The sequence below is a fragment of the Palaemon carinicauda genome, chromosome 15 (assembly GCF_036898095.1).
Source record: "Palaemon carinicauda isolate YSFRI2023 chromosome 15, ASM3689809v2, whole genome shotgun sequence".
In the NCBI taxonomy this organism is placed as follows: domain Eukaryota; kingdom Metazoa; phylum Arthropoda; class Malacostraca; order Decapoda; family Palaemonidae; genus Palaemon; species Palaemon carinicauda.
The window spans coordinates 21,516,101-21,531,100 of NC_090739.1; the positions used below are offsets into that span (position 1 = coordinate 21,516,101).

Here is a 15,000-nt window from a genome sequence, read left to right on the forward strand (position 1 = left end):
ATATATTCATTACTTTCTTTTATAGACTAATGAATAAACTTGTTTTCATTCCACTGTTGTGGACGTCAATTTTCTTGTTAATCTATTACAGTGGCCTTTCCTCCCGAATCTTTTGCATTAACATTTATAATCTTTCCATCTACTGTACATATAAGCTTATTGTCACACACACTTTTACATTATACCAGCCACTCCCTTTTTCCCATATAGTATGGGTTTTGCTTTCATTTGAAATTGACACTTTATTAACTTACAAAATATTTTCTACATCTTTTATACTTATGCAGTATTTCCCTCTACTTTGCATGTTTTAAATACTTTTAAAAAGTATCTTCTGAATCTTGTGTGTACTTATACCACACACTTACACAAATATTCGTAGCAAATTATTCTTATGATATAGTCTTTACTTCTACCATAAATCTGTTTAGTGTCGCATTCGTATAGTTTTATATGTTATCCCTGGTATTCTAAATACGATAGTGTTATATGCTTATAATTTTGTTTAACGACTTCTATAACATTTACCCTATATAAATGAGCTACTGTTACTCTAATCAATTCCTTTGGTTCCATTTTCTCACCCAGACACACCGTATGCACCCTGGTCAGCTACAGTACTTCACACTTTAGCAACCATACCGTATCATCGCGCGTTTTCTCATCAACTCTGGTAACCCTAATTGCTTTTTTGATAACCTCAATAATTTTTCATAAGCTACATCAAATTCATATTAAACACCACTTCTTCCATACCTGTATTATTTTGGTTTGGTTGTCTCCAATTTTCTATGGTGGGTAAATATTCAAAATAGCCTATCCGCACTTGTAGTGCTCAAATGTATTCTTTAGATATTTTATTTGTTTTATCTGTTTGTCTACGATTAATTAATTATGAACTTTACTATTTTGTTTATTTTCAAGATAAGCGCATATGTGTTTGTTACTACATATCAACTTTATACTGTATTTTATAATTCCTTAAATATGTTGTACACCATTGCGATTGAAGGGAGAGGGGACGATTGCTTTCGTGTCACATTCTTAATTAGCACAATGATCGGCAGCAGCTTCTAATGCTGGAAGATATGACACACTGACCAACAGCCCTTCACCGCCACCGCCTCCACCAAGGGCTTTGAGAGGAGGGGGAGATACCATCTGTGCGGTTACGATTCCACCGCGTTTGACATTGCGAAACCTCCATTAGATGTGGAATGTGTTACAGTAACAAGGTTATAGGGAAAAGGAATTTAAAGTCTTTTCACCGACAAACAAATTAGAAGCTATTTGCGAGGAAAGAAGGTAAACATTTTTCATTGGTGGTTACATAATTTGAGTCGTTATTATTCCTTTATTAACAAGCTGGCAACTCTAATTTTAACATCCTACCTTTCCTTTGCTTAGTATTTGATTCTTATTGAAGTGGGTCTCTTTTCTAATTACCAATTTTAAGTTACGGTAAATATTGTATTGACATTGCGTCATGTCCAAAGAAACCCTGTTATTCCTTATCAAGAGTGTTATCCGGTTCAAGATAAGTTTCTATCGCTTTTAATAGTCTCACGCGTTGTAAACTTTGATGTGTCAGAATTCTGTTCGTGTCGTAATAGATAGCCTCAATGGTAAAGGTATAGCCACTGTGTTTTTATAGATTTTCATTTCAGATCGGATAAAAAGCTCTCTCTCTCTCTCTCTCTCTCTCTCTCTCTCTCTCTCTCTCTCTCTCTCTCTCTCTCTCTCTCTCTCTAAGTTGATGCTATTTACAGTAAATGAATTTGTTTCTGAGTTATACATTTTCTACGATAGTGTAAAATAGGTTTTTTGTTTTTCACTAGGTGAAAATTAAAAGCTCAAGACAGAGACGACTGGCGAAATCAAACCGAGGCCCTTTGCGTCAATGAGCATAGGCGGATTATATATATATATATATATATATATATATATATATATATATATATATATATATATATATATATATATATATATATATATATATATATATATATATATATATATATACATATATATATATAATATATATATATATATATATATATATATATATATATATATATATATATATATATATATATATATATATATAGTCAGTAATTATTAGCCTTGATTTTTATCAATGCCATTATCTTCAGGAAATGTGAAGGTTGTCTCTCCAGTGCCTCTGTAAGGTTCGAGTTTCTTTGTTGGCTTGGTTAGTGAGAGTCACTGTGCTCCCTTAGCTTCTCAATACATCTCCATGACTCTGCTTTTCAATGTGCAAAGCTTCGTATTTGTGGTCTTGACGTTTTGGGAAAATACGTCCTTCGCGGTTTTATCATTTAATTAGTTATTTTTGTAAGTTGCCTTGGGGAAATGCTGTAGTAGAAATATGAGTAAAGTATACTTTTTATACAAAAGGGAACATTATTCGTGAAAACCACAAAGTATACCTTGACAAATATCTTATGTTAAATACAATTGTAATAAAATTATCTCAGAGGTACAGGCATTAGTTTCGTTGTCCAATCTTCAATTTAATTTTATTCCATTGCTAATTCTACTAAGAATAATATTGTGTTATTATATGATTAAATTAACAAAGCTTGGATACTTACTTTTTTTTATTAAAGATTTGACAGTACTTAAAATATTTCATTAAGTTCATTACTTCACTTATTTCCTTTCCTCACTGGGCTATTTTTCCTTGGAGCCCTTGGGTTTTTAACATCCTGCTTTTCCATCTAGGGTTCTAGCTTGATATTAGGAATAGTCCAATTTTGTGGTCCCAACAAGCAAAGAATTATTTAAATTGAAATGATTATTTTCTATTATATATGTTCGTCATTTGCTGTCGTTCTAATTTTAACGCTAAGAATTGGAAGTGGCCTGATAACAGTTAAAATTGAATATGAGTATTCACGAAAGATAAGATTGAGGATTTACTGTTGACGCCTTTATCAGGAGTGATATTTTAATATTTTATTTTTTCCTTGTTTCCTTTCCTCACTGGGCTACTTTCCCTGTTGGGGCCCCTGGGCTTTTAGCATCATGCTTTTCCAACTAAGGTTGTAGCTTTGATAGTAATAATAATAATAGTATAACTAACGTGATGTCGACAATATTCTAATATAGGCGGATGTATACTCATGTTTGAGTTACAGGAGCCAGTCATGAAAATGTTCGAACCGATACCTCGCTGGACAGCTGCAGATTAGTTTACTATATTATTATATATGCTGGCAATGTTCGTGACCATACATATGTCATTTATTACATTTCATTTGTTTTAGAACTGCCAAGCTTGCGCTCTATTTTTACGTAGATAAATAATTTGAACCCAACCTTCAGCAATCATTAGGCCGCGACTTACGGGCTTACCTTATGCATACTGTGCGTTATTCAGGCGTTAGTCTATCTGTTGCCGCCCTTGTGTTTGATAGCCTTGCCACAAGTGACCATGGTAATTTTGAATATCATGATGACCATAACGTACAGTCGTATTTGTATTTTTACCAGTTAAGATTTAATGTCCTGTTACGTCATTGTACGCATGGAAATATGACGTTTGAAGGCTTTTGGTTCGTTCATGACGTCACACCACCCCACCTGCTTATTCACGAGCTCGGTAGCTTGCAGCATCGCGATTAAGTTCGTTGACGTCATGTGTGTTGTGTCCCGTTGACATCTTTCCTTCTTGTTTTGTTCATTTATAAAGCAAAGCCAATAGGGTACATTGCCATGCTTGAACGTCGTTATTAAAAGTGTTTTCTCGCTTTAGAAAATCGAAAGCTTTCGGTAACCGGCATCTCAGTTTGTGGTGGGGGAGAGTTGGCGCGAACCCTTGGGGCTGAAAACAAGGGTTTGAGAAGTCTCCTCCATGTCCACGAGGAGCACTGGCAGCAGGCTGGGGAGCGAGTTGCCAGTAAGCACTGAGAGGTGAAATAGTGAGCTGTGTACGTGGACTGGGTCGGCTGATATACTGTATATGCTTTGAACTTTATACGGTGTTTCCAGTTAATATACCTTGTGCGCTGGAATATTTTGTATGTTATATTCAGTTATACAAAATTCGTGTTTTGCAACCGTGGGACTGCCGAAGGTAAGAATTATTTTAGCATGAAAAGTGTTTGTCTTGGGAAAAATTTGAATTAACCCCGCGAGAAAGATCATGGGACTGTCATAGTGTACTGTACTGTTGACAGTGCCCGGCTTTATGAAGTTTCCCTTTCACGTGAGAAGGTATTTTTGGGAAATAATGATTATGGTACTGATTTGTAATAATTTTAATGTGGTCCGTTGTTATTGAGTGTTCATTCTTAAATTACACCGACTAAACCGCAACATTGATCTGGAAGTGTTAGCAAGCAGTAGGGTGTAGTTAGTTATCTTATTGTGATGTAACTAACTGGTAAGTAACCGGATGTAACTGATAAGACCTACTGGTATTAACGGACCATTAGGAGTTCAAGGGTCAATACTCGTACGGCACTTTTTGTTGCTTGCCGATTACTGATTAAAGTATTCCAGTATATTTACTAAGGGAATAGGATAAAGCAGACTGAAACCTTTGCTAAAGCTGTTTTGAGGATGGGAAGGTGTTGGTCATTGACCATTGAGATTATCACACGTAACTTAAGAAAAAAGGTAGTCGTAATTACGTCTTTATTTCCTCCGTTTATTGAACCCTGCCTGATTCTCCTCTCCCGACACATTCTGTGGCTTATTTCATTAAAGACTAAATATAAGTTAGCACTTGAACTTGTTTCTTCAGTGATGACACTTTCTTTAACCCTGCTTACCTGCTATTAATATTCTCTCAGGTGTTTGTGGTCGCAGAGAAGAGGTGGGTGGGGGGGGGGGGATGTCTTTTCGTGCCGTCGACTAGACAGACGGTCATCAACCCTCAAGGATGCGCTTTAACTTGTCGCGTCCCTCCTCCCCCTTCCGTTTCCTTCTTTATGCAATGCGTTGTAGCATGTCCTTAAGGATTGTCGTAGCTGATGAACTTAGGTGGGGAATTTTATGCGTAATCCATTCAAGTGTTCTATTGAGATTATTTGGCTTTTAATCGTAGATGGGCGTTTTCTGGAGAGTTCTCCCCTTTTCTGTTCTTCCGCTGTCTCCCTTTAGTATTTTTGGTTGTGTGCCATGTATCCTCACAGGAGACTTTCTTCTTGTTGTGTAAGGAGGATAGTCAACGGAATTGAAATGTTAGTAAAGAAGAGTACGCATTTACCAGAAAAATATTTTTAGTGGCTTGAAAATAATTCTGGGTACCAGGTAGTCACTACTAGGGGGAGTTTTGAAAATTTCTTAGGGAACCGGGTGTTATCATATTTTTTTTCTTTTCTCTTGTGTGTGTGCAAGTTCGGTCTGAAATTGTTATAGTTAATTCAGGAGTGCCTCTATTAAAGGTTCGTCGTCTTATTTGGATCCACTCAGTGCTGCAGTGCCAATACTTGCTGCGTTAGTGGCAGTGTCTTTACGTTAGGAAATGCCTTGTTGTTGGGTGAGGCATCTAGTGCCCTTTTGCTTTTTGTGATGTGTACGTAAGGCCAGTTGTTACAAAGGCTAGACACATGCACGTGACTCTTATCAAGGTACTTTAGTTCTTAAGAATTGCCAAAGGATTGTACAGTTGTACTGCATAACAAGGTTACTGAACCCTGTTTAGTTGCTAACGACTTTAATATTTTCCAATGTTAATTGGACAATCTTCAAGGTAATTCCCCTTCCATCCCATCCTACAAAATGATGGTTATTGCCGGCAACCTTAAAATCGAAGGTAAACCCTTCACTTTACGTCGGGCATATTTTTGCTTGCAATACCTGTTGAATGCGTTTTGCTTGGTTCTCGCTGTCGCCTGCCGTATAGTCTCATTCATTTTAAATATAGCTCCGGCCACTATCCTTTGGATCCCTCAACGCCACAGCTATTTCCGCTTACTGTTTTTTCCGTTTTGGGTGGGGACGTGTCCCCTAACTTTTTTCGTTCTTTTATAAGATTTGGGAGTGGCGTTCTTTGGTATGTTTAATGCATTTTTTTTATGAAGGTTTCAAGGTAGTAATAGTACTGATAAGATGCATAGCTTTGGAAAAATCGGTAAGCAAGCATTCGAATTGAACTACATAAGAAAACTGACATGATCTTTTACGTAGTCCAATAGATAACCTAGTTTCTTGGTTGTCAGGGTCAAGACTGCAGTTTAGACCCAAATTGTACTTAAATGACAGTAGACGACAAACAATTTTCAAAGCCAAGGTTAAGCTACTTCTCCTTTAGACTTGTATACACCGGGGTCTGGCTCGAGGACAGATGTCATATCAGTGTGCGGGGTTGGCAAACCACACACTCACGTGATATTCCCTTGAAACTCCCCCCCCCCCCTCTCTCTCTCTCTCTCTCTCTCTCTCTCTCTCTCTCTCTCTCTCTCTCTCTCTCTCTCTCTCTCTCTCCTGGTAAAATATAGGTTGATGGTTATAAAAATTTCTTGGATTTTGCCAATTGATGATATTACGTAACATAGCTTTGGAAGTAGATGTAATGCTTAGATAATTTGTCATCAGGAATTGAAAATGGACATTTCAGAACGCAAAAGTTTTATAAATACTCACGATTCGTCGTACGGGAAAACTCGACTGTAGAAATGCATCATATTATTATTATTATTATTAAAAGCTAAGCTATATTCATCATCATCAGCAGTCGTGACTAGTTCACCGCAGAACAAAGGCCTCAGACATGCCCCTTCACTCTCATCTGTTTCATGGTTTTTCTACGTCAGTCTATACCTGCAACTTTTCAGTCCATTTTTGGCTCTAGCATGTATGGGCTTCGTGAAGGTATAGATAAATTTGAAATGGTAATGGAAGTAGTAATAGGAACGTTTTAAACGAATTTCTGGGTAAATGTAAAGTAATAACACTGAGCTATTCGCATGGGAAATGGTTTTGGGGGTTGGGTGATCTGACGGAAGGGTTCAATAAACGATCAGGGTCTATTTGTCCTGTTTACAGAAGATATGATTACTGTATTAGATATTGTTTTTGGCAGTGCTATAATTCATACGTTAGAAATCCTAATTCTGTGAGATATTGTTTTTTGGCAATGTTATAGTTCATATTTTTGAAGTCCTATTACATATTTTTGACAGCACTACAGTTCAGACGTTAGAAACCCTACCGAAACCACTGGATCGATGGTAAACTTTTCTCCAATCTGGTTTATGACAGGTAGAGAGGTCCACACCAGGTGTCTTACATCACTTCTGGACCGCCCACCTTTTGGGAAATCCCTCATGTTTAATAAAGGCCGTCCTCTACTCTTACCTCCGTTGCTGCCTACTTTCTTCTAAGAGCATGCTGGCTAACCCTCTTGACTTTTACTTCCTATGGCATCTTTGAGTTATCCCACAGTTACACCTAGACGCTAAATGGCCTGAAGCCCCATCGTCGGACCATGTAGGCCAAATTCATAAATACAATATATTTTTATGTAAACCAACCAGTTTTTTTTAATGTATTATACTGTATTTATAGTACTTTTTGTGCTATTATATTTAAAAATAGCCAATACCACATATGTTAATATTAAAAACGGGACTTCTGGATAAATGGCCTTTGTGTTACGGAAGAGAGTAGAGTAAGGTCGCATTCCTTATCAGCCATCTGTTCATAACAAGAGAGAGGATTCCACCTGGAATATTGTAACACCTGCAGTCATTGGTGCGTGGTGGTTAAGCAGCAGATGTTTTTTATGAGTCAGCTAGATGTAAGAATCGGAATTGAGGATTTTAACTCCTCGAAAGGAATGTGATCGATGAAGTGACAACTTGCATTTTCTTTGTTTAACACCTGTTGTGGTTTGTAGTAGCTTGCATCCAAAGAAGTTAAACCCACCCCCTCTTTATTACCATGCATCAGTAACAGTATAACCATCCAGTGCGTAAAGACGCTTAAAAACGAAAGTATGTATCCAAGATACGTTTATTCCGTTATAAAAATCCATAACGTACGTACCTAGACCGTGGCCTGGTCTAGGAGGCCCCTGGTTTCATCGAACCAAACGACCCCTAGCTGGTACATCACGTTGTGTGTGTCATGGATGAGGAGGATTGCTTGCTTGAGGTCGTATATCCGGTGTAGAGATAAACACCATAGGATTTAGCTTTTATTGTTATATTGCATTTCAGTGCTGGCTGGTGAAATTGTCTTTTCTTATCATTTTTATCTGGAATTAATGTCATCCTAAGGATCTGTTTTTTTTATTGTGGTGGCCTATGTGGTAACGTCCCTGACTGGGGGTTGAGTCCCGCTCGAACTCGTTAGATGTTTGGTCGCTCCAACCTCACCCTCTTTGAGCTAAAGATGGGGTTTTGAGGAAGACTAGGTCTATCTGCTGGGTCATCAGTAGCCATTGCCTGGCTCTGCTTGGTCCTAAGGTGGGTGGAGGGAGCTTGGGCGCTGACCATATGTAAGAACATTGTCCTGCTTGCTAGGGCAATATCACTGTCCCTTGCCTCTACATGAGAGAACTTCAAACCTTAAATTAGTTGGTTGGTATTATAAATTTCATTGCCTTTTCCGGCAGATGTTGATTCCGTCATGGACACTGGAAGTTTAAATTTAAATATAAGTTAGTTTTTAAACCGTCGCCATTGTGAATTGTAATTTTTTATCTGACCAATCGCACGTCATTTCCGTTTGAACATAGAATGCATGGTTACTTTACATTTCTTTGTAATGGGCTATAATTTTTATTAAAGTTTCCAATGCAAAGAGTTAGGATTAAATCAAATATACATTCAGTATGACTTATGGTCATTATATATATACATATATATGATAAATTTTGTACATTTAGACGTGTTTTTCATATTCAAATAAGCCATCTTTCTTCGTGGCCAAGTGGTCAAGTCACTGTCTATACAAGTTTTTCGGACAAGGGTTCGACTCCCGGCCGGTCACAAGCTCTTGTCTAGGTATGATTTCGCCTGGGTCTCTGATGCCGAGGTCGGTAAGAGAATCCAGACATTGATGTATCCAAAATATATGGCTTATTTGAATATATATATATATATATATATATATATATATATATATATATATATATATATATATATATTACAAAATGTGTGTATCTGAGGCCTTTGTTCTGCAGTGTACTAGTAACACTGGTTATATATATATATATATATATATATATATATATATATATATATATATATATATATATATATATATATATATGAGGCCTTTGTTCTGCAGTGGCCTATTAACAGCCGTTAGTTTATTATGATACAATTAGCAACAATTTGTTTGTTTTCTATTTTTATTTTTTCATATCGAGAGTGCAACCGTAGTTGAAGGTACGCGATAAATGCGTAGTATGTTCCTTGTTTAGAGTAAGGTTGAGTCGGGTAAAGTGTACCTAGAACACAAAAGAGTAGTGAAAGGTAGGTAGTTGGGTACGAAAGGGTACGCCATCTCTCTCTCTCTCTCTCTCTCTCTCTCTCTCTCTCTCTCTCTCTCTCTCTCTCTCGTTGGAAGGTGACGGCTAATGGAGGACGAAGAGAGGGAAAAAGACACATCGACGAAACATGCTGGAAAGATCTGAGGATCATTTCACTCAGCGACACAGGTGCTTGCTCCAAATGCAAAGATGAAGTGGATAATGGTTTCACAAAATGTGGTTTTGTGTATGTTTAGAAAGGATAGCCCGGGGAGTCTCGTGCTGCCGTAGGTGTGGTTTTTTGATTGTCCAAATTTGTTTACCAAATCAATCGATGTAAAGGTCACACCTTGACATTATTATGTCTTTTTGTTTTCCTATGTTTTGATTAGTTTATTTTTAATGTATGTTACACAAAAAAGGTATCAGTTTTATTGTTGAGCCTATTTTCATTTTATTCATAGTTGAAGTTATTCAAGGCCGTGACAACGGTACATTTTCTATCTTTACCATGAATGAAACGAAAATCGATGAAAGGATTGGTATTGAAAGTAGCTAGTTATTGTAATATATTTGTCATGCTTAAATTAAGATGATCTTTGTAGTATACCCAAATACTTAACTCGCATTGTAGTAAATTAAACCTTTAAAGGTTTCTTGATAATTTTTAGTACTGACTGGATACAGTTTTGTTGTAAAACCCTCCTATGTTACACATTTGTCTTCTTCCATTAGGCTCTATACCATTGACAGGATTGTAGGCGTAGCTGTATACTCTGGGTAATGTGGCTTTGGAATTTTAATGAGAATATCCGTAAATGTAAATTTTAATCTGTTCGTTGTTTTTCGTGTATCCCACTTTATCATCTGGTGAAGAATGTGTTTACAACTAGCATTATCCCCCAGTGGAAATTACATGGTTATAGAGGGAATGATACATTGTGTATAAGGTAAAATGGAAGATGTATGGTTTATATTTAGAGTGCCTCTGTTTAGGAAGTGTACACGAAATCTTAATTTCAAAGGTAAGCCCCCTGGGCTTTAATGTCGAGGTTAATCGAGATTCTGGCTCATTAGCATTTATTGATTCACGTTAACAAGGATTGGCTTCTTGTATAGATTACTTGTAATTGCTCAAACGTTGTGTGCTTACCATATATGACGGTACTCTTGTAAGTATTTATCATGGTCCTTTATTTGTGAATTCTGGATCGCCAACGATTATATGTTTTAAGAAATTTGCTGTTGAAACTGAACAAAGGATGTAAAGTTGTACACTTGAAGACTCTTTGTTGTGTCTCTTTACACTTTACACTCTGTCAATGTTTAGGCAGGGATTCATTCATCGGAAGCTTTGGCCTGACAATAAAAAAAAAAAAATTTATAGCACCGGTGATGATTCAGGGAAATTTTCAAGAAGCATGACAATACTTTCCTCTCTCTCTCTCTCTCTCTCTCTCTCTCTCTCTCTCTCTCTCTCTCTCTCTCTCTCTCTCTCTCTCTCTCTCTCTTTTTTTAATGTTGTTATTATTACGCTCACGTTTAATGCAGTATGGTGATGTCTTGTAGAGGGAGTAAAAAAAACCATGTGGCACAAAGTAGACGTGAATATTCTTGAGACTCCACTCAGTACTGTTGGGGTCAAAGGGGGTAAAGTGTTGACCGAGTTTTGAGCCGTGCGACCTAGCTGAGGCATTGCCGATTGCTATTGGACACAACGGTCGTTCATTGAATAAGTTTCGTTTTATTATGACAGTCTTAACTATTGTCATTTACGCAAAAATTTGTGCTTTACTATTAAGGAAGGAGTTTGATATCCGTGCTTTTGTTCTCTTTGTTTGTTGGCCTTTTTATAAACACACGTGCAGATTTGAATGCTTGCTTATTACCAAGTATTTGTTTTTTAAGTGTAGATTTTTTTCTGGCATAACCAGAAAAGTGGGGATAGAATTGGAGCAATAACTGAATTTAAAGGATAGAACGCCAAACGCCATGAACGAACAGACAATGTTGTGGTGTGTGTGTGTGTGTGTATATATATATATATATTATATATATATATATTTTTATATATATATATTGGATTTATCGTTGTAGTTTATGGAGATGGTGTATGTGAATTGGAAAGGAGACAGGAATGTTCAAATTACTTATCCATTACTGGTACAGCTTAAGCACACGTGTTCCTCTATACCACTTCCCTGGATCACAAGTAAGAACACTTGTTTTGTGGCTTGCTTGGTAGAAGTGTCGCTGCTTAAGCTCCGGCTAGTGAGCACGGGTATTTTTACTCACGAACAGCACCTTGAATTTTACCTCTTTTTAAGGTTTTATTCTCGGGCGATAGCTCCCCCTCATCACGTGAGGCATAATCAGGGTAAGCGTTACTTGCATAATACATAGTTTTAAAAAAAAATCACGTGCTGGAACTACCCATATGTGTAATTCTGTGTGGGGGAGCCTAACGGAATGTGGGTGGTACTACGGGAATATTAGATAACTTGTATCTGCCAGCCTGTTGTTTTTTTTCAATCTGGTTTGTATGGTAGTGTCGCTTAACAGCTCTTATATGATATCATTACATAAGCAGTGCTGTTCCAAATCTTGTGACTTGAACTCGTGGAGGTTTCTTTCAATTTGTACTACTAATTTCACGGCGATTGGTTTTCATTTATCTCTGGTATATTCTTACCTGTTTTATTTGACCCATTGCCTTCTTTTTTAGTATTAACAGATGTTCATTCTCGCAGTTTGAATACAGGCAGTATGGTGATTAACATGATAGCACGAAAAAGAAAACCCTTGAAGATGGCCGTGGTACTCATATGTTCGTTTATAGTGTTGGTTGTAAGTCTGATAAAAGATATACTAAGGATAATAAAGTCAACGGGGGCATCGCTCTGGATTGGGTGCTAATGTATTTGAAATGTGTTATTCAAGTGTACCCCTTTGATATTCACGCCTTTAATAAAGAAACTAGAAGCCCAATGATTCCGACGGGAAATCCATGATGAGTATGGCATTTGATTCGTAGAAACATCCACAAATCAAGATTCGGGGTAATATTCCAGGTCAAGATACTGTTGATATTACCGCCATACGTCATGGTTCGAAAAGAGCGATCGAACTGTGGAGGAAGGGGGTTGGAGTTGACGTGTTCCAGAGAGGGGGAGAAAGGACTGCTGGATGCAGTAGGTCAGAAATAGGCAGACACCTTTGGTGAAGGCTGCCACCAGACATTTGAGGGAGATCTGGTGAATTTGTCTTAGTTTTCATGTGTGTTACGTTATGTATAGTCTTAACTATTCTGGTTGATTATACTTTATTACGTTAACTTTCCATCGTGTATCATTTTTGTAGAGTACACTTCCTCAGTAGCTACCTGTGATTCTCTCACTAGAATCGTGTGAGAGGGGTTTACAATAAATTGAGAGAAAGGGAGAGTGAGGAAAGTGTGGGGTTCGTTCATAGGTATCGATTCGACCCAGTGTAGGGAAGAGCAGCAAAAGCAGTAGAGCAACACGCACGCAGATGTCTGACAGACTCCAGTGGTGTGGCGCTTTAGAGGGGGTGAGAGGGGTAGCACCAAACTGAAATGGGGAGTGAGGCGACGAGAGAGAGAGAGAGAGAGAGAGAGAGAGAGAGGAGAGAGAGAGAGCGAGAGCACTACGTTTGATTACCTTGGCTCTCTCTCTCTCTCTCTCTCTCTCTCTCGAGAGAGAGAGAGAGAGAGAGAGAGAGAGAGAGCCAAGGTAATCAAACGTAGTGCTCTCGCTCTCTCTCTCTCTCTCTCTCTCTCTCTCTCTCTCTCTCTTGTTTCCGAGACAGCTCCGTTGGGCCTCACCTCGCCTTCTTTTTCGACTCGAGGAGGACCCGACGTACCTTCTATGAGACAAGCGTCCTCTAGAATAGATGATAGGTCGGTTAGCCCCTCCCTGGCGTCTCGGTGCTGCTGCTTCAGCTACTACCGGGTTCATGTTATGGTACGTAAGGAGTCCGATCCTCTCAATGTGTATAAGCAGAAGGTTATTCACCCCTGAATCATAGTCCTAAAGTTTCAATCGATGGTGGGAGGTCTCTCTCTTTTGTCCTGTCTGCCCTCCGAATTTGATTGGTAAAATTTCCCCGGATATGAGGTCTTTCTTTAGTTAGGTTAGATGCAATGCTGTTGGTATGGTGTAACTTCTAGACTAGTCTGGATTTTATATTCTTGTCCTGTTTTTATTAGGATCTACGGGTAGGCATAGCCGTTTCATCTGGAAGATGTGGCTTGTTGCCATCTTGACTTCTCTGGGGGCCTGTCATTTTGTTGTGATGTATCGGGTTGCAGACTATACTCTCTTCTCAATCCTTATTATTTTTTTTCGTTCATTTGTGGTTTAAATTACTGGCTGTTTGTTTCTCGTTAATAATCAGCGTTTTCATGATGTCAATTTGAAATTTTATTTTAAAAAAAAATCTAGACGTCATACTAGATTCCATTTTTTTTTTGCATTAGGGCATATTTTTTCTTTTGAAAATTTTTTTGTTGAAGGTCAAGTTGTGTTATTTTGTATCGACCATTGCACAGTAACCGCCGTATAACCTCTACTTTGTTAGACGGATTTAGACGACAATCACAAACTAAATATCATTTAAAAGTACATTTGATTTTAAAGGATTACCTTTTAATCTATCCGCCAATACACACACACACACATATATATTTATAATTGATGATTTATAGAATTGTAATGTATGTGATTGTTGTTTGGACAAATCCATAATTTTGCCGACGTATTCTACTGTTGAAAAATAATTATGCTGTGCTGTTTTTGGAGTAGAAATCGCACTCTATGAATGTAGAAATAAATTCAATATTCTCATATTAAGTAACAGGAACTTTACGCCAACCTTATCAATCATTTATCTGATCAAATTGTGTTGTTCCCATGTAGGTCTTAATTTGTAATAGCCACGTGTTCTTTGTTTGCCATACTCCTAGGAGGTTCCCCTAAATCATAAATCTGCGGGTGTTGCAACTAGTTAGTATTTTCCCTTTAAAAGTAATGTATTTGATATTGTAATGAATTTCGTTTAATGTTTTTTCCTTTTAAAAGTAATGTATTTGACATTGTAATAAAGTTCGTTTATTGTGTTTTTCTTTTAAAAGTAATGTATTTGATATTGTAATAAAGTTCGTTTAATGTAATCATGTTCATGTTTCTATCATATACAGTACCCTCATCTTAGGGAGGGGGAAGGGTAATTTTGTGTTTTGTAAAATATGTTGCACTATTTATTAAGAATTGCCGCATCTGTTCCAAACTATGATCATCAATTGCACGCTACTATATGGGTCCTTTAAAATTCATCACTGATATAAGCTGCGATGTCATAATTTTGGGGAGAAAAAGTCGAAATGAATGTAGTATTAATAAATGTAATTTCTGAACTTCACTATTGATTGCTGTGGTTTATTGGTTATATATAAAAAATCCAATTTACTTTTCCACATCTTGTCTGTCACATGTTAACTTATGTTGTAATAATCTCAAGCACAGGACATT

The 15,000-nt window shown here is 37.3% G+C and overlaps 1 protein-coding gene across 7 annotated transcripts in view; it reads left to right on the forward strand.

Moving 5' to 3' along the window:
* LOC137654507 (uncharacterized) overlaps positions 1 to 15,000 on the forward strand; it is a 96,359-nt gene that overhangs the window by 21,569 nt on the left and 59,790 nt on the right. Inside the window, exon 1 of one of the 7 annotated variants that reach the window (XM_068388188.1) lies at positions 586 to 673. The exons of 5 other annotated variants lie outside the window; for them this stretch is intronic. The gene's annotated coding sequence lies outside the window, so the exon portion shown is untranslated. Of the gene's footprint in view, positions 1 to 585; positions 674 to 3,898; positions 4,100 to 15,000 lie in introns of those variants that run through there. One more of the 7 variants, XM_068388187.1, reaches the window with a different exon arrangement.